Below are 25,848 nucleotides of genomic sequence, written 5' to 3'. Positions count from 1 at the left end.
GAGCCACAACTACTGAGCCCACATGCCACAACTACTGAGCCTGTGCTCTAGAGCCCACGAGCCACAACTACTGAAGCTCACGTGCCTAGAACCCATGCTCCGCAAAAAGAGAAGCCACCGCAATGAGAAGCCCATGCACCGCAACTAGAGAGAAAGCCTGCGTGCAGCAATGAAGACCCAACACAGCCAAAAAAACAAAAACAAAAACAAAAAAAAAACTGGAACAGGATGAATGATCTCTATAATGGGGAAGGGATGTTTCTAGAACAATAACCCAGGCAGAGGTAGGGCAACAGCTTCCTCAGACTGAAAATGTAACTATAAGCTTTGGTGATAGAGCCATATCATGTATCATATGGGTAATCAACAGCGTGAGTTCAACTCTCAGAGAAGAAACATTACGTGAATTTAGCAGAACTCTAAAAATATATGTTTGATAGTAAAGTATAAATATCTATAGGTATATGAGAAGAAGATATCTGTGCATTTTGTCAGAAAGAAAAAAAAAACATAGGGAACAAATAGCATTTTGTAGAAATAAAAAAAGCCACTCCCAAAGAAGGTTGACATCACTATTCAGTTGGGAATTGTGATTTGTTTTAGGTTTGTTAATAGTATATTTTTAATGATTATCTAAATTTGTACCAGTTCTATCCAAAAAAACCATGAATAGTATCTGCTCCTATTGTGACCACGGGTATTTTATAAAATCCAGAAGCATTAGCTGAGTGTTTATTACGTAAAATAGCCACTGTTCTAGGCTCTGTGAGTACAGTGATAAGTAAGACATCCTCATATTTGGGGGCTCAAAGGCAAGTGCAAGACAGATGACTGGATCATTGCAATAGAATGTGTTATATACAAATAATATGCAGCACAGAGGAGAAATTAATTTTTCTTGGGAGGGTGTGATTTCAGGAAAAACAATCAGAGGCTTTTGGTGGATAGATAAAGTAATCATTGCTTGAGGAGGTAACATTTTGAGCTAGAGTTTGAACCATCAAGAGCTGCTCACCTGGAGGACACAGAAGAAATAAGTCAGCCTTCTAAAAGAAAATCTAAAACACTACGGGATGGAACCTTTGCTGTGAAGGGTTGGGGAAGGTTGAAGAAACTGCAAAGTAGGGTGGGACCAGATAGCAAGAATCCTGAAGGGCCTTGTGCATTAAACAGAAATGCTTTCAGTCACAGAGTACCAATTAACAGTGGCTAAAGTAATACTGGCTTCTGTTAACTCTCCATAGTGCTGGGTCTGGAGGTAGACAGTTGCAGGAGTCTTGTAACTGTTTAGTGATCTCATTGAGGACCCAGGAACTTTCTGTCCTTCTGACTCTTCTCTTCTGCTACCCTTGATGGTTGTATTTGTGATCACAAGCTGAGGAGACATTTCTGGGCATCATGCCCCTTCAGACTCTCTCTTTGATCTACTTGGCCAGATCTGGGAAACATCCTCTAGGTCAAACACTGAGTGAAGAGGAATGGGATTTCCATGGGCTTATAGAGGGCCTTTCTTTCCCTTAAATCAAGGGAACTCTGCCTTATACCTGGAAATGAAATCAACAGCCTATTTGCAGGGATGGGGAGGGAGCGTTGCATAAGCAATGGACAGTTATCTGCCCCATCATGGTTAGGTTTTGAACGTTATATGGTGGACTTTTGTAGTCATTTGAATATTTTTTTAAGATAGATATAATATAATTCAGTTTTCATCATGAAAGATCCAATGGTAACTCCAAGGCTTCAAGCATGGGTGACTGGGAGACCATTTACTCAGACAGAGATAGTCAGAATTGTTAATGAGTCCAAGCTTTTACTGCTCACTGCATGACAGGCCAATAAATTGATAGATGAGGTGTTGGGGCAAGGAATAGTGACTTTATTTGTAAAACCAGCAGACCCAGAAGATGGTGGGCTAGTGTTCCAAAGAACCATCTTTCCTGAGATAGAATTCAGCTTTTTTTATACTAAAAGGGGAGGGGTTGTGGCTGGTTGTTGAAAACTTTCTGGTGCCAGAATCCTTTGTACTTGCAGCTATGCAGATAGGTCTGGTAACAATGTTCCAGCAAGTTCTGGTAACTTTGTCCAACAAGACAAATGTTATTTTCTGTTCTGCAACTTTTTACCTTTGTATGAGTGGAAAAGTGTTATCAGAGTCTTGAGAATGGGATATTTTATTCCAATTTTGAGAGGAAAAGGAGAAAAGGCAAAATATTTGTTACATTGGTAGTTTTAATTTTTCTAAAAAGAAAGAGCCTAAAATGTGCCAATTCTATACTAGAAAATGGCATAGTTCCACTAGCAAAAAAAGGTAGAATATTGATATTTGAATATAAAGTTCACTCACCTTTGGGGTTTTAAACAAATGGTGTACTCCTTAAAGAATTATCCTCATCAGTGAGATGGCCTTTGTCTAGACTAGGCAAATAACTATGTGAAGAGAGCATTCTGGACTTGCTTTTTTGGAACAAAAGAGAGTGAGTCAGTATTTACCCTTTATCCCTGTTCTCTTCACACTTCATTATTGTTCCCTTGACACGGGGCCACTGGACTATGGAATCCCCTTCCTACACTACACTAGAACTGCGACCGATAACCCTCTTCCCTAAACAAGGAGGTACTCAGCTCCACACCTAATGCTCAAGATATAAGAAGGTTCCACCAGTTCCACTTGTAAATCCCCCCTCTCTGCGTCCATCAACTTTCTGCTTCTGGTTCTTTCTCTCTCTGTTTCACTAACACATACACATAAACACACACACACACACACACACACACACACACACGCATACAAAGGCATACCAACTGCTACCAGTCACAGACTATTTGCTTTAACAAAAGTAGTTTAGCCACTTGAAATGGTTGTTCTTAACAGCTCTTTTGAGGAATGGAGGAAATGCTGAAGTAAAGTGGGTGAGCGTGTCAGGAGATCTCAGTTCTAATTAACAGTGCCGCTGGTTGCTGTCGCACTTTATTCAAGTCACCGTTGTTTAGTAAATCAGAGATTCCCCAGGGGGAGAGTCTTGAAGGTGGTGGAAGACTGGAACCCAAATGCTCATGAGAAAAAGTAGAAATTATACCAGTAATATTGTATTAACAAAAAGTTAGATTTCAATTACTAAATCCATCAACAGATAGTTTGCAAGCTTGTATCCATCTCTGTTATAGTTTCTGGGGACAAACACACACACACATACATACACACACTATAGGGTATATAAAACATAAAACATGGTCTCTGCCACTCTACGATATTACTATGCTTCTTTATGACACAAGACTATTGAGCATAAATGAATTAGATTATAATTAAATGTATTATTTTCATTATTATCTACTTTTTACTATACATTTAAAATCGTTCAGAGAACAAAAATGAGGGCAGGCTAGAAAAAGGATGGAGGGCTTAATGGGAGACATTGAGTCTTTAACCAGGATTGTATCAGGTCTGTTTAAAAATCATTTATTATTATTATTATTATTAATTGCGTAGCAATATAGAGGGAGAACTTTCTACATGGGGTGAGGAAGATGAACAAAGGCTGAGGCAGACCCCTCCTGACTTGGTCCTGCCAGGCCTGCCTGACTGTAAAAGCAATTTTGGAAGTAAACTCAGAGGCCTTGGCTTAACACTATAAATGAGACGATCTTAAAATGACCTCAGTTTCTGTGTATTCAGCCTGGTGTGTTTTTGCTCTCTGAGAATGTCCACCATGGGATGCAAACTGAGATGCCTGGTGACAGGCAGGTAACATCAGTGAGTGAATTAGGAGAGGAGCCTTCTTCAAAGCAGATATGTTTTGCTTATACATTGCATACATAGAACTATTCTTTGCTCTCACAAAAGAAAATATTTTCCCCATTTTTCTTGAAACTTGAAGTTCTTTTGGTCTAAGTTATGTATTTCCACATTTGTCAGAAGCATAAACCTGGAGAAATATTTGGGCATTGCAAAGGAAATCTATTGCAAACTGACGAACATCAGGATGGAATGATGGAAATGCAGGTGACCTGGAAAGTACCGGAGCATCTCAAGGGGACAGAAGCTACTCAGTACCAGTTGATGCTCGCCATGAGAGAGGCTCACCCCAAATTCCCAGATTTAATTACTGTAACATGAAATCTCTCAATTTTTCAATAGAGCTAAATTTTTTAAAACATTGAATCAAATAATTTGCTTCCTCTGGCTGAGTAAGACATAAAGGATGTCAATTTGCATTTTCTGGTTTGTATGACATATACACACTACTATATTTAAAATAGATAACCAACAAGGACCTACTGCGTAGCACAGGGAACTCTGCTCAATATTCTGTAATAACCTAATGGGAAAGAATCTGAAAAAGAATAGATATATGTATATGTATAACCGACTCACTTTGCTGTACACCTGACACTAACACAACATTGTAAATCAACTAGTATACAGTATAAAATAAAAACTTAAAAAATAAATAAAAATTCAAAAAATAAATTTAAAAAACAGAAAACAAAACAAAATAGAATAAAATAAAGTAAAATCAAGCAATGACCAGTTGGTGGAGGCATGCATTTGACCCTGAATCACAGAGAGGCTGGATTACAGCAGAAACAGCAGGTACCAGTAAATATCTTGCCCCCCTGTTTTTATTTTCTAGAAACTGCAGCTCCTTGAGAAGGCTATGCTGAGAACAGGAGGGGCGAATAGAAAGAGGCATATGACCTGTGATGGTCAAGAAGGGAGGGAGAATTTCTTAATTCTGGAAAAGGTACAGAGGTCTGGCATTCCATGAATAGTAAGGACCAGTGGCCTAATCCTTTCTCAGCATCCTGGCAAAGTGGACCAGTCTCTGACTGGGAGGGAGGACAGTTAAGGTAAAGTTTCCAAGGGGTTTGCAGTGAGGCTGGACTTTCTGCTTTATGGGTCTGAACTCCAGAATATGGCATTTTATACTTCAAGGGGATAGTTATACTTGGAAGACAGACTCCAAGCTTCCCACACTGTTTACCAGTGTAGGATGAAGACGAAAGGTGCCATCTTGTACATTCTGATCTGTAGAACAGTTCTGGGCCTTTTCATGATCCATTGAAGGGAAGCATTTTCCACCACCATTCATGGGTCAGCCCTTCATATCCACGAGGAGTCCTGTGCACATAAGTTCACAGAAGTGGAAAACATATGAATTTAATTTTAGCTGAAGAAAACAGAAATATACCATTTTTTGCACACTGCATTTGTAGAATAATAGAGGAAATTTTATATTAATTGTAAGTGCATGAATAAAGTATAACATAGTCATTGAGCACTGAGGTTTGGGCATCCAGAAGATCTGGATTTAAATCCAGACTCTGTTTTTATTAGTGATGACATCGGGCATGTCCCGTCATCACTCTGACCTTCATCCACGAAAGATGGATGATAATAGTACCTAATTCATAGATACTACTGCAAATTAAAGGTGAAAATTAAATGAGATAACATATTAACACACTTAACATGGTGTGTGGAATACAATGAATATTAAATAAATACTTGTTATTAGTATGATCCCAGATACCTTTGCACGTATCTTTGCAGGAGAGCTGAGAGACTCACTCATCTGTGGTAATGAAGGAAAGTTTCCTATGAGTAGTGGCATTTGAGCTGGACCTTGAACTGAGCAGAATTTAAACAAAGAAGGTAGCAAGAGAAGTAGAAAGGAGTCATGGGTTGTTTTGCTGGGAATGGTGAGAGCTCTGTCTCCAGCATGACATTTAGCACACCTGCACCCCAAACTACGGTTCATAAGACATTTCCTACACTAATTCATATTCTAACCATGCCTTTTAAGACTGGAAAGATCACAGAGGTGTTAGGGTGTTAGCTAAAGACCTAAGAGTGGATCTCTGGGAAGAAGATTTAGCAGAATGGGGACCATTTAATAAAAGCAGCAGAAAACTAGGATTCAGGAAAGGGAACTTCAATTGAACCTAAGAGTCTAGTCTTTGAAAATTGATAATTACCAGTTGATTTATGAAATTCTGAAACATATTTACCATACTTTACTTGATAACCTGAAACGACTGGCTAACTTTGCTGATAAACCTCCTGGCAACCATAACTCAAAAATATTCATATCCAGGAAGGCTCCCATGTGCACAAGTCGGGCAGCAAGAATGAGAAACAGGCAAGAAGCAGGCATTGGGCAACAGGACTGGGAATTGTGGGACAGTACTTATAACAGTAATTCCTGGCAAACCATAATAAATCGATATAGTTTTTCTTTTTTTTTAAGTAAATCATGCTTTACGACAATGTTAATAAATTCACATTTTGGTGCTAATAGCTTGAGGAAATTATGTAACATGGCTGGGCCCCAGTTTCTCTATCTTTACAGAAAAGATAAAGGAAATCTCACCATGTAGGTTATTATGAGGATTAAACTCAGAAATGTATAGGAACGTCTGGTACAAATCTGACTTGTAATAGCTAGTAGACCATGGCTTATTCTGTTCCCATTCAATTTTACTAGAAAGGTCTCTGATTTTTTTTCTAGGACTAAGACTGAATATTTCCTTTGGAAAGCTCAGCGCATTGCAAATATAAGGTTTTCTTTAGTTACACAGAGTATAAATTGGTTATAAGGCCACAACTAGTGCAACAACCTGTGCTTCATTTATTTGTACATTTTCCAACAAAGTTTTTGGGTCAGTGTAAAGGCCATTTTTGGATTCTCTTCAGTTTGCACTTGTGAAATTTGGAGAAAATATCATGTGCAGGCCTTAAAACTTGCTTGCTGCATTATACGTAGCTATCAAAGAGTCATCTTAATTTCTCACAGTGTTTCTTTTCTACTTGGTAGCAATGAATGGATTTAAAACCAGGTTAGCAAGGATATGGGTATCACAGGAAAATACCGATATCCACAAATGTATACATTTCTTTAGTAAACACCCAACTTGACATTCATTCATCTATTAATTCAGTCATTCATTCTCTTTGTGTTCATTTAACAAAAGTTGATTCAGCATCTACTCTGTGCCATGCAGGGACTAGGTGCTGGGGGTGCAAGATAAACGTGATAGACCAGACCCACACCCACCCCCCCCCAAGAGCTCCTGGTCCAGCAGGGAAGATAGAGAATAAAATAACAGAGTCTTACAAATGATATGAGGAGGAAATGCTGGGAATAGTCACATGACTAATTCACTGTCTAAAAGGAAGGTAATTCAGACAGGCTTCCTGGAGAAAGTCATATTAAATTTGGTACTAGCGTGATGAGTAGGAACTAGGCATGTAAGAGGGGATAGAGTGTTCTCTGCAGCTCACTCACTGAAGTGTGGATGAAAAAGATTTACTTTTAGAACCTGATTAACAGTAAACATTTTAATATGGCTACATAATTCCCAAACGCTATTCTCTTTTCCCTCTTCCATTTTTTCACGTGACCCGGCACCTTTGGGATGCTGTAGTTGCAGTAATGGTCCCAATCATTCCCCTCTCCTTGTATCCATGCTCTTTGCAATGTGCTTTAATAGCTCCTTATCAAGAAGTAAGGTCTATTTCCTACCCCTTAAGTCTGGGTTGGCCTTGAGTCTTGCATTGCCGGATAGAGTGAGATGGAAGTAACTGTGTGTCCATTCTGAGCCTCAGCCTCAAGAAGCCATGAATGCTTATGTTCACTATTTCCAACCCTACCTCCACCACGTAAACAAACTTGAGCTAGCCTGTTGGAGAATGAGATACATACGGAGGAAAACCAAGACTCCTCAGCCTTCAGCCAGCCAACCCCCAAGCATGTGAGAAAACACAGCATGAAAGAGCAGAAACACGTACCTGACCCACAGCTGACCACAATGCATGAGTGAGCCCAGCCCAGTCCAGAAGAACTACCCAACTGATCTATAGACGGAAGAACAAAACTCAGCGAGTGTCTTTCTAACTCACCGAGTTTGGGTGTCGTGTGAAATCGTTAACTGATTATAGCTGCCAAGGTCTATTTGAATTTTGCTGGTTTTCCATCAGATGGAAATATTTTATTATTACTATTATTTGACTGAAGCATGCTTATTGAAAATCCAAAAGTCAAAGAAAAGAGTGAAAACCCACCCTCCCGTCTTTTGCTCCATCATCCCACTTTTCAAAGCATCATTTTTAACTGTCATGGTTTTAACTGTTTGGGGCCTGTGGATTGATAGAGACTGTCATTTCTATTATGTTCATTGTTATAATGCAACAGGAGCCACAAACCAGTCTGGTAGGATTCAGGCCCCAAGGTAATTCAGGCTTCGCTGTAGGATATTGACTAACTTCCTGCTTGGCTCTGCATCGCCGCAGGCAGCTGTGGGCTTCCGCATCTACGACCCTCAAGGCTGTCATTCTGTACCCTCGGCTCAGGCACCAGAACTCGGTTTTCCACATCTGCTCTTCTTCCCAGTTCTAATTGGATGCTGGGTTATTTCCTCGGCCAACACTGGCCAGATCCAGTTGCTAGGTTCTGCTCACTAATTTCACACTCTAGAGTTTAACTCTCCCTTTCTGAATTCTAGTAGTAAACACATAACAGAATTCTCACGTGGAGAGTCTTTGGAGAATAATGTAAGTCATATCTCCAATCATTCCACTTTGACTTCTCTGCAGAAAACTGTGACTTCTGGCTGCTAGAATTTGTGTTCACCAGAGAAATGGTTTTACTGGTGTTTCTCCTGATACCGGTGATACGGCTTTGAGAAACAACCAGAAAAGGAGAACTTGGTCTGAACCATTTTAAGAAGCCAAAGTGTATCTTAATGGGGTTTGAATGTAAACCGGCAGGGTATAAAATGCGGCAGGCTAATTACAAAATGATAGGAGGTGATTACTCCCACAGTCCAAGGCAAAAAGCTAGACCACAGCATCAGAATTTGCAAAGGAGGTGATCGAAGTGAACGTTATTGTCCTTAACTGAACTCCCTTCTCTAGCCTAGGAAAGGGGGTAGAGGCTGAGAGGTTAGAAACCAGCTATTAGAGACTCCGAGATAGACTGTGTGTGTGTGTGTGTGTGTGTGTGTGTGTGTGTGTGTGTGTGAGAGAGAGAGAGATGAACCTCCATCCCTCATAGAGGAGGGATGAGAAGTGAGAAGTGTCTCCCCCAGTGAAAAATCAAGTGAGATAGACTTTCACAGGACCACCTGGAAATCTTGTTATTTCCTTCTAGTCATTGAAGGGACACTGTTAAAAAAAAAGTACAAGAGGTTAGCTGAATAGCCTATGACCACAGAGCAGACAGATGCTTGGCAAGTCACTCTCCAGCCACTGCCGATGGGCTAAAGATGTGTATAAAGTGTGTTTCCCGTGGGCCAGGTTAGGCCATGGAGAGAAACCCATTAGGAGAGAAGCCCTGGAGGTGGCTTAGGTCATGTGACTGCCAGGACCGGCAAGGACTCTGCAGGACGTGGCTCAAGGTCCATCCACAGGATGCCCAGTGGGCAAAGAGCCAGGAGATCTTCAGGTGAGAGACAGCTAACCATGAGGGCCCCTCAGGGTATACTTGAAAGCACCCCAAGAAGAGAGTATTAACCTCTCTTTCCTTCGCTGCTACACCAGAGTGTGAGACACGCCGGCTCACGCTAGTGCCAGGCAAGAAGACCTTTCCTGCCCCCTCACCTCTCCTCCTTCCTTCTACCTCGGCCCTTGTGAGGGCAGACTTGGTGGGGATCAAGCTGGGGGCAGCGGGGTAAGAACCTGGAGACAGGCAAAGAGAGAGGGGCCGCCTCCTCTGTGTGCCAGGAGCAGGCCTGAATGGGCCAGGAGAGAAGTGTTTCCTTGAACTAAAGTTCAAAATTGTAATTAGTGTAAGGAACTAAGCATTTAAATTATTACTTCAATAAGACATTTTTGTGACTTGAAGAAACCAGAGGATTTTAAGGTTCTTTATGTTCAAATTAACAGTTAAATAAATACACAGGCAAAAAAAAATCTGATGGAATTACAAAATTTGCTCTAAGATTATGGCAAATTATATTTAGCCTGAATTATGGAATTGAATTCTATCACCTTTGTTGGTTATCCATTTAAAATAATGCCTTATATTTATATACCATGTGTTAGCTTTTAAAGTAAGTGCTATTTCATTTGATCTTCACAAAAACCTGTGCATCTGTGGGCTGGTGTTATGATCTGATTATTTATGTGACCAAACAGCTGCTCAAGAGGAACCAAACAGCCCAGACTCATTGGTAAGTAGTAGCTTCAAATCAGGAAAGGGATTTCAGGTTCCTGACCCGTAGTACAGATCTCTTCCCATGATTGAATTAGGTTGAGTTTCCCTTTTTCCACCTCCATGCTCAGAAATTCATTCATCTATCCATTCATTTATTCTTCTGTTTTTTCCAATATAAAATTATCAGGCACTGAGCACATGCCAGTGGAGGAGATTGCTATTAATCACAAAAGCTAAAAGTATAACTACAATCTGTGACAGAATCTACCAAGGAAAATGACACCGCACTCCCTCCGAAGTATGTTACGCGGCCTCCTAATCCCTGGGGAACTGAGATCCCAGGTGACTTAGAAGAAGGAACAATCCAGGGAGGACCCAGGAGGTGTGATGACCCTGGGACTTGAGGGCACATGTGGGAGAAGAAGTCTGACAGAGCCAGGCTGAGCTGGCTGCATCAGTGATTCGAGTCTTACCTAAAAGTGCCAGGAAGCCACTTATGGATTTTAAACTCCCGGGATTTTAAACTCAGGGATCAGGTTTACAAAGTCAGCTAATACCTTATCATCCTAAACCAAGGGAAACAGAATTATGAAGATAAATATGCTGCCCCAAATAACCTGCCTCATAAATTCAAAGAAGTGTTTGCTGTCTAGCCCATGAAATTTCTCTGTTCTTGTAACTAACTGAGAGTTGTTTATAACTGATTGTTTTGATATATCTAAAAATTAATTCTAGAGCACCTGAGCAACCGTGTCACACATGTGCTTTTTTTCCCTAATAAAATAGCAACATTATACGTGCTTGCCTTTCTTTGATTCAGCCATTTACTCATGCAGCAGACTTGTAAGAACACCTGTCTTGAACAGCACCCTCTAAGGTGATGACAGATGACCTCTGCCTTCAAGGAGCCTATGCTCTCCTGTGATGGTGCTTGATTTTTTACTGTGAGAGGACATCATTGTCCCTGATTCAGAAAGAAAGGAGACTGGACTTTGTTTTCCTGTGGTTTGTAAGGTTTTTTCTAAAGTATTTATATTCTTTTTCTCATCTTTTCCTAGCAAGATGATTGGTTAAAGCTATGAGAACAGTTCTGGAGTCAAGGAATTTGGTGATATTAACTGGTGTGGGTTTGTGTGTGTGTGTGTGTGTGTGTGTGTGTGTGTGTGTGTTTATCTATAGCTACTTATGGATTTTAAGCTTGGGTCTTATGAAGTCCGATCTGTAGTCAGCTAATTTATCATACTCTGCACATAACTATATGTGTGAGTACACACACACACACACACACACACACACACACACACACACACAGAGTCCCTTAAACCTGATTTCTACTAAACACATGCATAGACCATGACGTTCTATACTATACAGATACCCTGAAAGCTGCTGGAAAAAAATACAACTTGATAGTAATTTCATTCTTGTTAGAGAAATTCTGAATTTCCACCTACTCTCTGTTTGATTCTCTTGGGAAAAAATAATTAACCAGGCATAAACAATTCAGATAATGCGAAAGGTACCTTCACCTTACTTGCCTCTCAGTAGATTAATCCTGTTTGAGAATCATGATGACAATATGCTTGAGTTCTGACTGTAGGGCCAGCTCCTCGTACCTTTCACTGAAGGGACATGACCCTGCCCTGTGCCCTCTCCAGGAGGAGTGGGCTCTGACATTGCTCCTGGCTGGCAGTTGTTGGCTTTCTTTGGAAAGGCCCTATGGGTACAGCACACCACCACTATTCACAGAGAATGTCCTTTCTGTTTCTGTGAAAAGCCATGGAAGACATTACAGAAAAGAAGGCTCTGTCTGACTTATGCTGGGCATATACAGAGACTAAGTCTGGAAGCTTGCAAGCAGACCAGAATACATTATCAAATCGTATTTGCATTGCCATCTGTTGTCCAAGACAGGCATTGCAGTATTCCCCATCTTGATTCTTTAAATGTTAAATTCAACTAAAATTTGGTCAGTGATGTATTTGCTGGACTCTTGGGAAAGATGAAGCAATGGAGGAAAACATTTTTTTTTTTAAATTAGAAATATACAAATCATTTATCTTTTACACTTGCTTCATTCTTTAAAATATGGTTTAAAATAATTCATTTAATAAATACTGCATGAGTCCTCATCAGGGATTAGTTATCATGTTACTCAGGGGAAATACAGTGGGGAATGAGATGGACACGGCTCCTGTCCTCAAAAAGCACGCGGTTTAGTAAAGAAGAGAATGGGAGGAAGGGAGAAGGAAGGAACAAGTGCGCCAGGCAGAGTGAGTGGCGTGATTAAAATCCTAGAGTAAGAGAACTCATGGGGCTTTACGAGAATTTAATGTAGTGTGACAGGTGCAAGACTGCAGGTGAGGCTGGCTCTGTAAGCTGAGCCATGGGTACCATCGTGAGGAAGCAGTTTAGAATTCATTATAAGCAGGGGAGCTGAAAGATCATATTTGCCTTTAAATAATAAAATAATAAAAATAGCTAACATTTCTTGAGGTCTTATGACATGCTGGCCACTGCGGTGAAATCTACACTTATTATCTTATTTAATTCTTACAATAATTTTACAAAGTAGCTACCTTTATTTCTCCCATTTTACCTGTGAACAAATGGAAGCTTAGTGAGGTCAAGAAAACTGTCCTTGGTCATTCAGCTAGTCAGTGATGAGAGCTTAGCAGCTCTCATGAAAAGATAATACTTCTCTCCCAAGAGCTCCAGCAGAAGTATGAAGGCAACACTCATTGGCTGACTTGGGCCACATGTTCAATCCTGAGCCAGTCGGTGAAGCCAAGGGGATAGAATGATTGATTGGACAGGTCTGAATCACATGGCCATTTCTGAGCTGAAGTTGCGGTCAGCCCATAGTATGGAACCATGAAAATTGAGATTACCGGTGCTATTCTCCAAAGGGAATTCAAACTACTATTCCAGAAAAAAGAGTAAATGGATTGTGGACAGGTGAAAATGACAGATGACCATAACACCTCCTAAATTTTATTTTTAAATAATTTTTATTATGTTTAGCCATTTACTACCAAAACTTTCACCAACAATTTTAGAAAATTTTAGCAAATAGCAAACTTGAGTTATGCATAATCCTACCAACATTGTTACAAAAATAAAGCACAGAAGTTACTCATTTCTTCTGGACCTCTCCATGTGTACGTGTTATTAAACTTTTTTTGGAAATAAGTATCTAAATATATAATAAAGCACAAAAAGCAGACCAAGAAGGAAGAGCAAAAGCAGTGATCTTAGTAAACTAGCTCATGATCAATCAAGAATATTTTTGAGGTCATTTCAATGATTCCAACAGATTTAATTTATGAACACCTAAGAATCAGTGAACCTTAGACATTGCTTCTTATTATAAGTGATGAAAAAGTACCCTGAGAATCTGGATGGTTTCCCTCAGGTCTTACAGGCAGGTAATAGGTTTTCTTGGACATTGCTGTTGAGATTTTTCTAAGGCAGCATTTTACAACTGGTGGTTCCAAAATCCTCTGGAGTTTTCAAAGGTTTTCCCATGTTTCTTGTGCTTCAACATGATATTTTCTTCTGTTTCAGTTTTTGTTTTTCAAATACTCAATTGGCAAATTAATTGGATAAAAAGTTACCCTTTTAAGAAAACTTTGGGGGCTCAGCGTCCATAGAAAGCAACAGTTCTTAAACTCTTCAGTCCCAGAACCCTTTATGTTCTTAAAAGTTATTGAGAACCCAAAGAGCTTTCCTTTATTTGGGTTAGGTCTAACAATATTTCTCATGTTAGAAATTAAAATTGAGAGTTAAAAATTATCTATTCATTAAAAATAATAAACCCATTATAGTTAACATAAATAACATTTTTTCATGAAAAATGACTCTATTTTCCAGAACTGTAACAAATGGTTACCAGATTGACATTGTTTTACATTTTTACAAATCTCTTTGATGTCTGACTCAGTAGAGCATAGATTCTCATCTGCTTTGGATTCAATCTGTTGTGATATGTTGCTCTGGTTAAAAGGTATAAAAGGAATCTGGCCATATACAGATGCATAGTTCAAAGGGGAGGAATATTTTAATAGCCTTTTCATATAATTGTGGATATTCTTCTTTAATACTTTCCCCAAACTCAACAAACAACAGTTTGGTAAGTGTTAGTTACATATCAATAAACTCATCATTCTCTGTTACATTAAAATCCATTGGTCTATCTTGGACTTTAAGTGTATTTTTACCCATGAATTTTTTTTTTTTGTAGACAAATCATATATTTTCTTTAAAAAAAAGCATGATCACTTATAAAATGGCAAAAGTAAAAATTTGCTTACATTTTATGATTATTAAAATTATATAATAATAAACACTAAAATACAATATTTAGCAACATGTTAGTCTAAATTATTATTTTTACTTAACTTGCTTCTCCATATCACAGAAAAAAATGTGATAAAATGATTAAAATTACTAAGGAGGTTTTCAAGGTTATATATGTTTTTCTGGGAAACAAAATCATAAGACGAAAAAGATTGGGGAGCTTTGATCTAGAGAACTGTTTGTTCCTTATCTATAACAGCATTCTTTATGATCTGGAAAATTGCTTTTTAAGAGTCTAAACAAAGTCTTAATGTTTATCACACGAATTACTCTATTCAAAGAAATCTGTTAGTCACAAATTATTTCCCTTTGCAAAATCCCTCATGCCTTTCTACCATGAGAATGTACTTAATAAGATATAATTTTCATGAGCTTGCCAGGTGATTCCCACTCAGGCAGTCCACCTGTCCTCTGGCACCGTGATCATGTGTCATAATCAGCTGTTTTACCAAAAAGAATGGTTAGTGCTCTTCTATTTTGATTTGTCCATTGGATCCAGGGAATCCCATATATTTACTGCTATTTACTTTATTCCAAGGCTGAAATCTATATCCCTAATCCCACAAGGCAAATACTTGCCAATTATCATTATCAACAAGAAATAGGAAATGTGGGTGACAATTTAAAACCCTCATCACTGTGGGAAGGAAATAAAACAGTTCAAAGCATATAGTATACTGCAGTTGGTCAATGACACCAAATACTGTTGTGTATTTAAATGCCTTTGACCTGATTGCATTAAGAGACTATTTTTTTAAATTTACTTTTTATTTTTATTATTTATTTTTTGGCTGTGTTGGGTTTTCGTTGCTGCGTGGGCTTTCTCTAGTTGCGGCGAGGTGGGGTGGCTACTTCTTGTTGCAGAGCACGGGCTCTAGGCTTAAGGGCTCTAGAGCGCAGCCTCAGTCGTTGTGATGCACGGGCTTAGTTGCTCCGTGGCATGTGGGATCTTCCCGGACCAGGGCTTGAACCCGTGTCCCCTGCATTGGCAGGCAGATTCTTAACCATTGTGCCACCAGGGAAGTCCAAAAGACTATTTTTAAAGTAGGAAACTTCCCCCAAATAGTGAGGATGAAATAAGGAAGTGAGTACTTCTACTGTCCTTTCTGAGCAGTTTGTTTGAGATGATAATCAAATGAGGTCATTGATTCTCCAAACATTCTTTTGCTTTTAATACATTTCATAAAATTTATGATTGGTTTTATAGTCATTTACTCTTTAGGTCATTTTTTTGGCTCATCTAATATCTTAGTTGTACCTTTACATACATTGTGAGTTTTCTTATTTGTACTTAATCTTTCTAAATATATTTGTAAAAATGTAAATGTTGGATCACCTGCTGATAGGTACCAATATCTCTATTAGAAAATATTCATTCAAATTATTAGACTAACACAAGAAATGTAACTGGTCTTCCCATCTCCAATTCCTTGTGAGACTACTACACCCCACCTCTAAGTGTCTAGACTACCTTGTATCTACTACACTTGAGAGCCCTTCAAATGTTACTAGGTCTTAGCAGTTGCACAAGTCCTACTCCAAAAGACTTAATATAATTGTCCCTATCACAATTCAAATAGAATTCAAATGTGTAAAATGATCAACTTAAAAGGAAAAATGACTCCCACCCTTTCATTCAATGTGAGTTCTCACCTATTTCAACCATCATTACAATTGTATTCAAAAAGATGGGGAAGATTATAAAGTTTCTGAAGAGAGGACCTGTTTTCTCTTAAGAATACATACAGAGTGGAGTTTTTTTCTGGTTTAGGCAGGTGACATAATTAGGGCAAGAATAGACCCGGTGAGAATGAGAAGAAAATGGAGTTTGGGAAGGGAAAAATAAGTCAATAGGCAGATGATGAGGCAAGAGAGACCGTAAAGCCATGGGATAAAAATGAGTGGCATGAAAGGATACACTCAAGGACCCATCCAGCCCACAAGGAAAGAGGGGGACTCTCGCTACAGCGCACTCGAAGCGTTCTCAGCAGTCTCTGGCCGTGTGTAATCCGTTCTGCATGACGAGGCTTCATGGAGAAGCGCACAAGCTGGTGTTGATCTCCCAACATGTTTCTTCTGACAGGAAGGATCAAGTATCTCTCGAATAGTGTGCCGTGGCACAGCTTGGCTCAAGCCGTGCAGATGCTCAAGGAGAGAGAAAGTATCAATGAGTCGGGAACGAATGGCATCAGCCCGGGGCAGTTGCATGTGTCCTACTGGGTGATAAGTGGCCATGTCTTAGCCCAGGCTCTCTTCCGCCCGCTCAGCCCTGACTTCGCTCCTCCGCCTCCGGCAATGATGCCCCCCTGAGCTCGGCTCTCCCCACGCGGGCGAGCTCGGGGTCGGCTTCCAGCGCCGCAGCGCCGCATGTCCAGCTCTGCCAGGTCCCGCCCGCTCCCGGGTTCCGGCTCGCCCCGGGCCCACCCCCTCCCCCATGAATGATTTATAACACAGTGCTTTTAGAAAATATCGGTTCACTAAGTCATGCAAATCTTCCATATGTTGACACATTTTGTTACAAAAATCAATACAACACATTCATTAATATTGCCACTGATCTCCTAAGAAAAGTCTTTAAGTATTAGAGTGCTGTCAAGCTCACAGTGGTAAGTACAAGTGTTTCAAAATTTTATTTGCTTGAAAGCTCAAATGTATCATTGTCAACAAATACTGCCAGTTGTCTTCCTTAAATCAATAAGCTCACTTCATTCATTTTTTGAGAAGGTGTCTGCCAAATATGCAAGTCTGTGTGGCAGTGAAAAATGCCTACTTACTAGTACAGTTTGGTGCTATTGCTTTGATGTGCTAAGGTATCAGCAGATTTATCCAGCCTTGTTTTGGGACTTTCAGTGCGTTTGTCAACACAGTGGAAAAACAAATACTGTCTTAGTATTTTTACGAAAATAGTTTTTACCTCAGGTCACCACCTCCCAAAAGGGTCTTAGAGCCCTCCAGAAGTTCTGCTATAGAATGAATGAACATGGCCATTACTGGAGATCAGATTGAAGTCGCCGTCCATGTATAGTCTCATATTGATCTTATCCCAAGACACGTATTGCTTGGTTTATGTCTATAACAGACAGTGGTTCAAGGCAGAATCATAAGAACTATAGCTATTGTAATAGAACATGCTACAAGGACCATACACAATTTCAATATCTGGTCACATTTTGTCTCAGGATGTTTGCTCTTCAACAAACCACAAAGCCAATTGTATGAAGAGGAAATATCATTAGTGTTATGTCCGATTTTGGGTGTCATTTACATTAATAAGGTGAGTGATATAAAAATTTTGTCTGGCATTTCTTTCCTTTTATTTTGTTATTTAGGAGTAAAATGTCACATATTTTAAACGCATGTTAACTTATTTTTGCCATGTATCCATTCCTAATATCAGGGGATGAAAGAGTTTTGTTCTATTTTTTGTTTGTTTATTCTATTTTTGACACCGTAACATGAAGTTAAATTTTTATCCCCATGGTAATATACATTTGATCCTGATACAAATCATATGCCTTTTTCTGTATATTATGGCAGGTGAATTTTTTATGTAATAATTTTAAAGATAATTAAGGAGCATATATTACTTGTTAAAAAGATAAAATACGTTCCTTTATAAACATATACTTTAATTCTCTTTTAATGTGGAATCAAGTATTTTTTGAAAAAAGCACATTTTCATAAACATACAGCTAAAGTGATGAAGATCTTAAGGGCATTTCAGAAGTGATGTGTTTTAATAAAAGAGGCTGTCAAATTAAACAAAACTGTTGATGCTACATGATGCTATGTTGCCATGTAAGAAACTAACCGTGATTACAGCATCAAGGGCATCCCTGTGCAGTAAGCGGCGTGATTTATATTCTATCTACATAAGAAAGTGGAAGGCAAGGGAAATCCATGCCCTCAGATATTTAGAAGGAATACAATGAGTACTCCTAACCCCACATGCATGTGATTCTCTTTCTCCTCTGTACAAGGGATTCTTTAATTCTCTACGTCTGTCATTGGATCATAAATTTCATCCACCACGTTGACACCTCACTTTTCTCTGGGTTTACCAGAGAACCCAGATCTTTACCAGAATTCCAGTATTCCCAAGGAGAATTACCAATTACTCCAGCATCAGTAGTTTTACTATCTGACCCTTCAGATAACACTAGGATTTGGACCATAACTGAAGGATGCTTGGAGTCATTCAATGCCACATAAGTGTCACCTGCTTCCTTAGAGGTTTGTCCCATGAAAGGCTGGAGAGAGAGAAGTATGCCTACTCCCAGGGTAGAGATTTACATTTGGCTGATTTTCTTTCTCCAGGGTCACAAAATAATCACAGCAATGATCCAATGTTCATCTTTTAGCATTATAGTGACAGCGCCTAGGTCTATGGGCTTCTCAAGGATCTATAAAAATACTTGATATTAAAAAATGAAGCACCAAAGTTTCAAAAGAAACTGCCACATTAACATGAATGAATATCTAATTAAATCAATACAAAATGTGACATTAGGTCAATTTAATTAATTATTAAATTTAGTATGAAAACAGTTCCATTACATCTGAGAACAGTTTCTAGATTAGATTGTCTAATTTGGTAAGTATTCCTGAGGGTGCATGATTACTGTCTAGAAATCATAGCCAATCATGAATTAATTGGATTATTCACAGTCCAATAATTTCAAAGCAAAATTATAAAAATGTATTCAAATTATATACCGAAAAATTTACATTTAATGTGGGACATTAGGACAACCTATATGTTTGCTATGATGTGTGATGGAAGCTTTAAAACAAAATGTTTGGAATCTGTGAAGGTTTTAACATAGTCCTGGCAAAACTGCCCCTTATTACTCAGGCATCAGTTTATCTCAAATAGCATATGTGTTATTTCAAAACAATGCCTTCCCCAGAAATGAAAGCAGAGTTTGCAATAAGCATACCTCAGTGTATTAAATAAAAGTCCTTTCTTGTGACCTCCATGTAGCCCTAAGTCATTGATTAGAAGCTTTCAGCAGCATGATTGACTAGGGAAAATCATAATGCATCTCTGCTAGTAGAGAAAGTATTATGTATTGAAAAAATAAAACAAGATGGAGAAAAATTTGTCTCCCCAAAATCTGATCTTATTTCTTTGATGCTAGATGAAAGTGTTTTTTTTTTTCATAAAAATGCACTAATCTCTTACTGCTGTGTAGATCCAGAGGTTGAGAACAATCATTTGTCTTTGCTTTCTGAAAACAAAGAGAACTCTAGTACTCCTAATAGTAGCTGTGGGTGCCTTGGGGATTATCCTGTAACAATACCAAGGAACATAATCCTGAACGGAAATTCAGTTCACCTTACAGGGAAGGTGAGAAATGATGGAGAAATTGCCATCCTTAAAAAAAAAAGCAATGAAAGATTGTATCCAACAAGAATAAAAAGAGAAAATAGTTCTTTCTAAGTAACAAAGTCCAATGGGCACTTACTTAATAAGAACTTTAAGATGATGATGAATTATTACCCTGGAAAGATCACATGATAATGTCTTGATGATGGTTTATTTCAAGGAATTAAAATTAATGTCTTCTTTCGTCCTTCTTTCCTCTCTCCCTCCCTCCTTCTCACCCTCTCCTTCCTTCTTCTACCTTTTTTCCATTCTTCCTTTTCCTTTCTCTCTCTGTCTCTCTGTGTTTCTCTCTCTCTCTCACATTCTTTCTTGTTCTCTTTACACTTGACCTTCACTGAAATTGCACAAACAACATCAACTTTTACTTCTAGGATGGTTATTGGTCGTTTATTATATAAGAAGGGGTTTTTCCTTGGATGTAGGGAGAATAGATACTTTCTAGCTCATAATTAATCTTTTAATGGAATGAGTTTCTCTAAGGGGAGGAAAGCCTTATCTTAGCTAACTTTTGAGGCATATGTCCAACATTTTTGACCCCCAAATGCCTTGGCAATTTTTATATTAACAAAATTTAGGATGAAAACTTACTGTTTTTAGTCTTGTGGTTCCTAAGCCTCACTATTTAAGGCTCAAAGCACAGTGTATTTCCAAAGGTAAGTGAACTGGACGATCTAACTTTGATGTCACAGCCCTAGAGACTCTCTAAGAGGCTTGGTTATAAAAATAGAATCTTTTCTAGGATTTTTGAGAGTTTTTAGAAAATTCTTTTGGCCAAAGAAACCTTGGTGGATCCAACATCATAAGGGTTTGTTTCACCAACTAGGTCCCACAAACACCATAATAGATTCCAAATGTATTTAAGTCCAAGACAAGGTGAAACAGAAGAGCTAAATGAGTATGATAAAGACAAACCAAAACCTCACAATTAAAAAAAAATTGTCCTTATGACATGATACCATCAAGCAACAATGTTATGAAGTATGTATGTATGTGTATGTGTGTACACACACACAAATGTGTGCATTTTCCACCTGCCGGTGTACACATGTGTGCATAATGAATTCATAAGTAATCATCTCAGCCTGCCACTGCAGGTGAAGTCATAACCCATATGAGCCAGGTTGGGATTGAACAGTCGACCGCTGGGTGACCTGACTTTAAAGCTACAGGGTAGCTGGCCGGCAAGGTCAGCCGCCATGTGTGATGAGTGGGTAGTGGTTATATTGCAGTCCCTAAGGGGGTGGATGCACCAAGACACGATCTGGACCACTGTCCAATGGGGGTAAAGCAAGGCCTTTGCGGGTCATGATGAAATTGGGAGTTTGCTTGGATTTTAGTAAGTCTCAGTCTGTGCTTTAGAGATATCACTGTCTATGCTTGGAAGAGGCTGATTAAGTCAGATTCTGACTGGAAACCTAGCAGGGGAAATTAATCCATAGGTACATTGGGTAATATAAAAGGCATTGGATTGTGTCACTCATCAGATAATCTCTTCAACATACCCTTTTCATAGTAAAAAACATTATTTGCCATCCTCTTCTAGGAAAAAATGTTGAATTTTCTCCATGTGACTAAATGTGCTAATGCAATAAAGGGATATATGGAAACATTGGCTTATTATGAAAACATGTCAACCAGGATTCTGATAGATGCTTTACATTTATTTTATATAATAAAAGATGATTCCTTAAGACATGCTAGGATTTATGCCTCCTGGGAAATTAGTTTCATTTATAAGTTAGAGTGATAGGTTATGTCATCATGGGACACACTTATATTTGAACACTTATATTTTCAAGAGTGGGTGGGTAGATACTAGAATCACCTGCACAAAACTTAGGGAGAGTTTCCCTAGAAAATCATGTACCCTTGAATGAGAATCACTGCCTTGGTAAGTCGGGGAGCCAGACCTTGAACCCAGGCCTTAAAACATACTCTATGTTACCGTCATTGCCACAATTTGCTTTAGAAGTTGCATTGACGTTTTCTAGGTTAATTTGAGTGTCTTCAGTGAAAGAAAAATCATATTAATTGAACACTTAGTCTGTGGTCCTCACCAACATAAATACGCAGAGCCACAGCAAGCAGTGCAAACGGTATATAAGTGCTAAGGCTATTTGGAAGAAAGAGGTAAACAAGGTTGCAGGATGCTTTACAATAGGCGTGCACATTGAAGCAGGCCTTAGAAAATAGATAACATCTGGTCTGATGAAAGGCCATGCGTGGGGACGCCTTGTGAAGGACAGAAGCAGGGTCAGATGTGGAGACCGAGAAGAGATACTGATTTGTCTATGCTTTGGGAAGCAGACAGCCACAGAGAACACAGTGGATCAGATCAGATGGGGCCAGATCACAGGGGGACCTTTGAAAATTAGCCAAGTGAGTTTGAAGTTTTTATCATATGAAATAGGGAGTAATTTAAAACTTTTGAATAAGGTGTGTGATCTAAAAGCAATTTAAGAAGTTCTGCCTGCCATTGTGCACAAGTTAGTTTTGAGCAGAGAAACTATGGTTATGGGGACCAGCAGGTAGATTTTACATATATATATATATATATATATATATATATATATATACACACACACACACACATGTATTTAATTATATATAATTATAATTATATATATTACCTATGTTATATATAAAATTATTTTTGGCTCAAGTTGTTGAAGACCAAAATTGTGATAGCATCTGTGAGTTGAAATAAATCACAAAGAAAGAAAATTACCACAGGACTAACTTTATAGAGAGAGGAAAAGAAAGCTCTGAACATAAAAAGTAAGCTTCTAGGAAAATGGAGGTAATGTTCCTCCTATAAATGGGAAAATCAGAAGGATGGCTAAGATGTTGAGAAAAAGCTATCATTTGGTCCTTGTTTATTATTATTTTATATATAGTAATGTGTATATTTTAATCCCAAACTCCGAGTAATCCCTAGTGTCTAGAAGGCACTGGGGCTTAACATCAAGCAAGAGTGTGAGGAGAGGACAGATCTGTAGAAACCTCCAAGAGGGAAAAGATTATACACAAGAAGTCATGACAATGCACATGTTCTGAGGGAGAAAGTGCAGAGGGAGAAGGCAAAACAAGACAAAAAGACAAATAGAAAACAACAGAGAGGAGAGAGGTGAAGCCATAAGCATCATAGGTGGAGACAGTTCCATCTTTTATCCATCATTAACTCACCTATCCCCACTCTCCTAGATACCAGAATATGTGATTCATTATTATTTCTTTATACTATATAAGCAATAAAGTGAATAAAAGGAATACATCCTGAAATAGTTTTGACTTCTCGGTAGGTTGGAAAATAAACCTAAGCACCCAGGGTCCTCCCTACTTCAGCTTTTACCACCTGCTCAGCACGGTTGGCAGGTGTGAATTATCGCAGCTTTTTTTTTTTTTTTTAATAATGTAGATTTTTTTTTTTGTATTTGTCTTTTTAAATTTTTTATTGAAATATAGTTGATTTATCATGTTGTGTTAGCTTCAGATGTACAGCAAAGTGATTCAATTATACATATATGTAAACATACATTCTTTTTTTTACATTCTCTTCCATTATAAGTTATTACAAGATACTGAGTTCAGTTCCTTATGCTCTACAGAAGGTCCTTGTTGGTTATCTCTTTTATATATAGTAATGTGTATATTTTAATCCCAAACTCTAATTTATCCCTCCACTCCATTGCCACTTTGGTAAATAAGGTTTTTTCTATGTCTGTGAGTCTATTTCTGTTTTGTAAAGAAGTTCATTTAGATCATCTTTTTAGATTCTGCAAACCGTAATTCGAACAGACACATGCACCCCAATGTTCATAGCAGCCCTGTTTACAATAGCCAAGACATGGAAGCAACCTAAGTGTCCATTGACAGATGAATGGATAAAGAAGATGTGAGATGCATACACGCACACACACATGCACACACACACAATGGAATATTACTCAGCCATAAAATAATGAAATAATGTCATTTGCAGCAACAGGGATGGACCTAGAGATTATCATACTAAGTGAGGTGAGCCAGACAGAGAAGAACAAATATCCTATGATACTACAGCTCTTTTAGGGCCCAGCCTTCCCTAGCTCCCAGAACACGAGGCATATCTTGATCAATGATACCATGGCACTGTGTACTTCTCCTTTCTAATTTTTCTGAATTTTCAGGAAACCATTTTAGGCGTACTGTTTGTCTCCCCTGAGTAAACATAAACCTCATTAAAATATGGGAAATCGGTGTCTTCCTCACCCATATTTTTAGCACTCATTGCAGTGCTTTGTACGTGGTGGGCCCTTGATAAATGTTTGTTGAAAGAGCAAAGAACAAATGAGCTCTTTAATTTTACTGCCCACAAAGTAGATGCCAGCATCCTTCTAACACCTGTTCATTCCCCCAGCAAATGTTCTACCACTGATAATTCCACCAAGAGGGCTGATCACAGCTGCTTTTATATAATCAAATGCATAATTTGTTGTTTAATATCTTTGCTCCCGGATAGACTGTAAGTCTCTCTTAGGGCAAGAGTGGGTTTTTGGTGACCACACTCTGTACAGTCCCTGGCACATAGTAGGTATAAAATAAATGGATTCCGAATAATGAGTAAATGATTATATTCATTTTTTTTGAAAAGAAATAAAACTTAAATGATATGAAAAACGTTTTCTAAGGTCATATAGCTAGTGGAATCATCTCATAATCCAAAGCCTGCTTATTGTCTTTTTTTTCTTGCTAAATCAGAAGCACAGAGAAAAAGACTAATTTGCCAAGAAAGATGCTATTAGTACCCGTTAAGATAATCATTCTAATATGGATGTGAGACATTGTTTAATAGTTTGAAGCAGGGGTGGGAGAGGAAAGTTGTGTGTGGGTGAGGGTGTATTTAAAGGTCTCTGTGTGAATGGACACAAACTTATCTTATTCTTTGTATCTGTATCTGGTGTCTGTGAAGGATGGAGAGAGAATGGTCAGAAGGCAGTTAGCAGAGGCTGAAGTTAGCCATAGGTCATGTGATGCAGACAGAGCAAAGCTTTTCTCTGAAGAGCAGCTTATATAAAAGTGGCATAAAGATAGTGTTCCTATTCAGCACAGAACTTGTTCTCCAGCATCAGCTTGCCACTGTTTGGTAAATTAGTGATGTAATATCATTTGAAGCCGCTAGTTCAGAGAGTTTCATCTTTAAGTCAAATTTATTAATATAATGAAAGGTTTTTTTGAAAAGTGCTTGTGTATTTGCAATGCAAATATTAACCTTGCTGAGCCTCAGGTTTCTAATTTGTAAATTGGGAGCATTTATAGCTAACTCTGTAACTCTAAATATTATCTTTAAGATTAGAGATAATTTAAGTGCAGCCCAAACAGAAGCTGGGATATACTAGGCACTCAAAAACTGACAGCTAGTATAAAAGTTTGTGGCAAAAGCACAGATGTCAGCTTTTCTTTTAATGCCTTTTTCTCCTTTATAAATACCTTCAAATATGTCTGAAAATCAGTGTCCTCTGTACACCATAAATTCTGAGCTTCTTGGATGAAGGGAACTCTTTCCATTCCCCAAATTGCAGTCTCCAAAGTATCTTGATAATGACCTAAGCAGCCTATTTAGGCTCCTTAAATAGAGGAAGAGTTAGGGGAAGGCTTTTTAATTTTGAAAAATAATATTATTATGAAAGATGTCAAAAGTCTTAGAAGTGGTTATACAGTTAAAAGCAAATGAAGTTAGAGAAATGTTACATTGAAAACATGGTGAAAGTAATCAGCACAACAATATAGACTTGAAAATTAGAAAGTTAGGAAATTAGAAAAAGAAGGAAAGAATAAGAGAACGAATGAAGAAAAGAAAGAATGAAAGAATGAAAGGAGGGAGGGATGCAAGAAAAATTTGGAGAGAGTGGAAAAGACATTTTAGGACACAGGAGACCCTTGGACCAAGACTGAAAATGAAGC

At 38.4% G+C, this 25,848-nt stretch overlaps 1 protein-coding gene across 3 annotated transcripts in view; it reads left to right on the top strand.

Moving 5' to 3' along the window:
- Nucleotides 1–25,848, top strand: part of NYAP2 (neuronal tyrosine-phosphorylated phosphoinositide-3-kinase adaptor 2) — a 255,220-nt gene that overhangs the window by 179,492 nt on the left and 49,880 nt on the right. The window lies entirely within an intron of this gene.

Source organism: Balaenoptera borealis, assembly GCF_965194805.1.
Source record: "Balaenoptera borealis genome assembly, chromosome: 6".
In the NCBI taxonomy this organism is placed as follows: Eukaryota; Metazoa; Chordata; class Mammalia; order Artiodactyla; family Balaenopteridae; genus Balaenoptera; species Balaenoptera borealis.
Note: the sequence above shows the minus strand (reverse complement) of the source record. Positions and strands in the feature narration are given on the sequence as shown.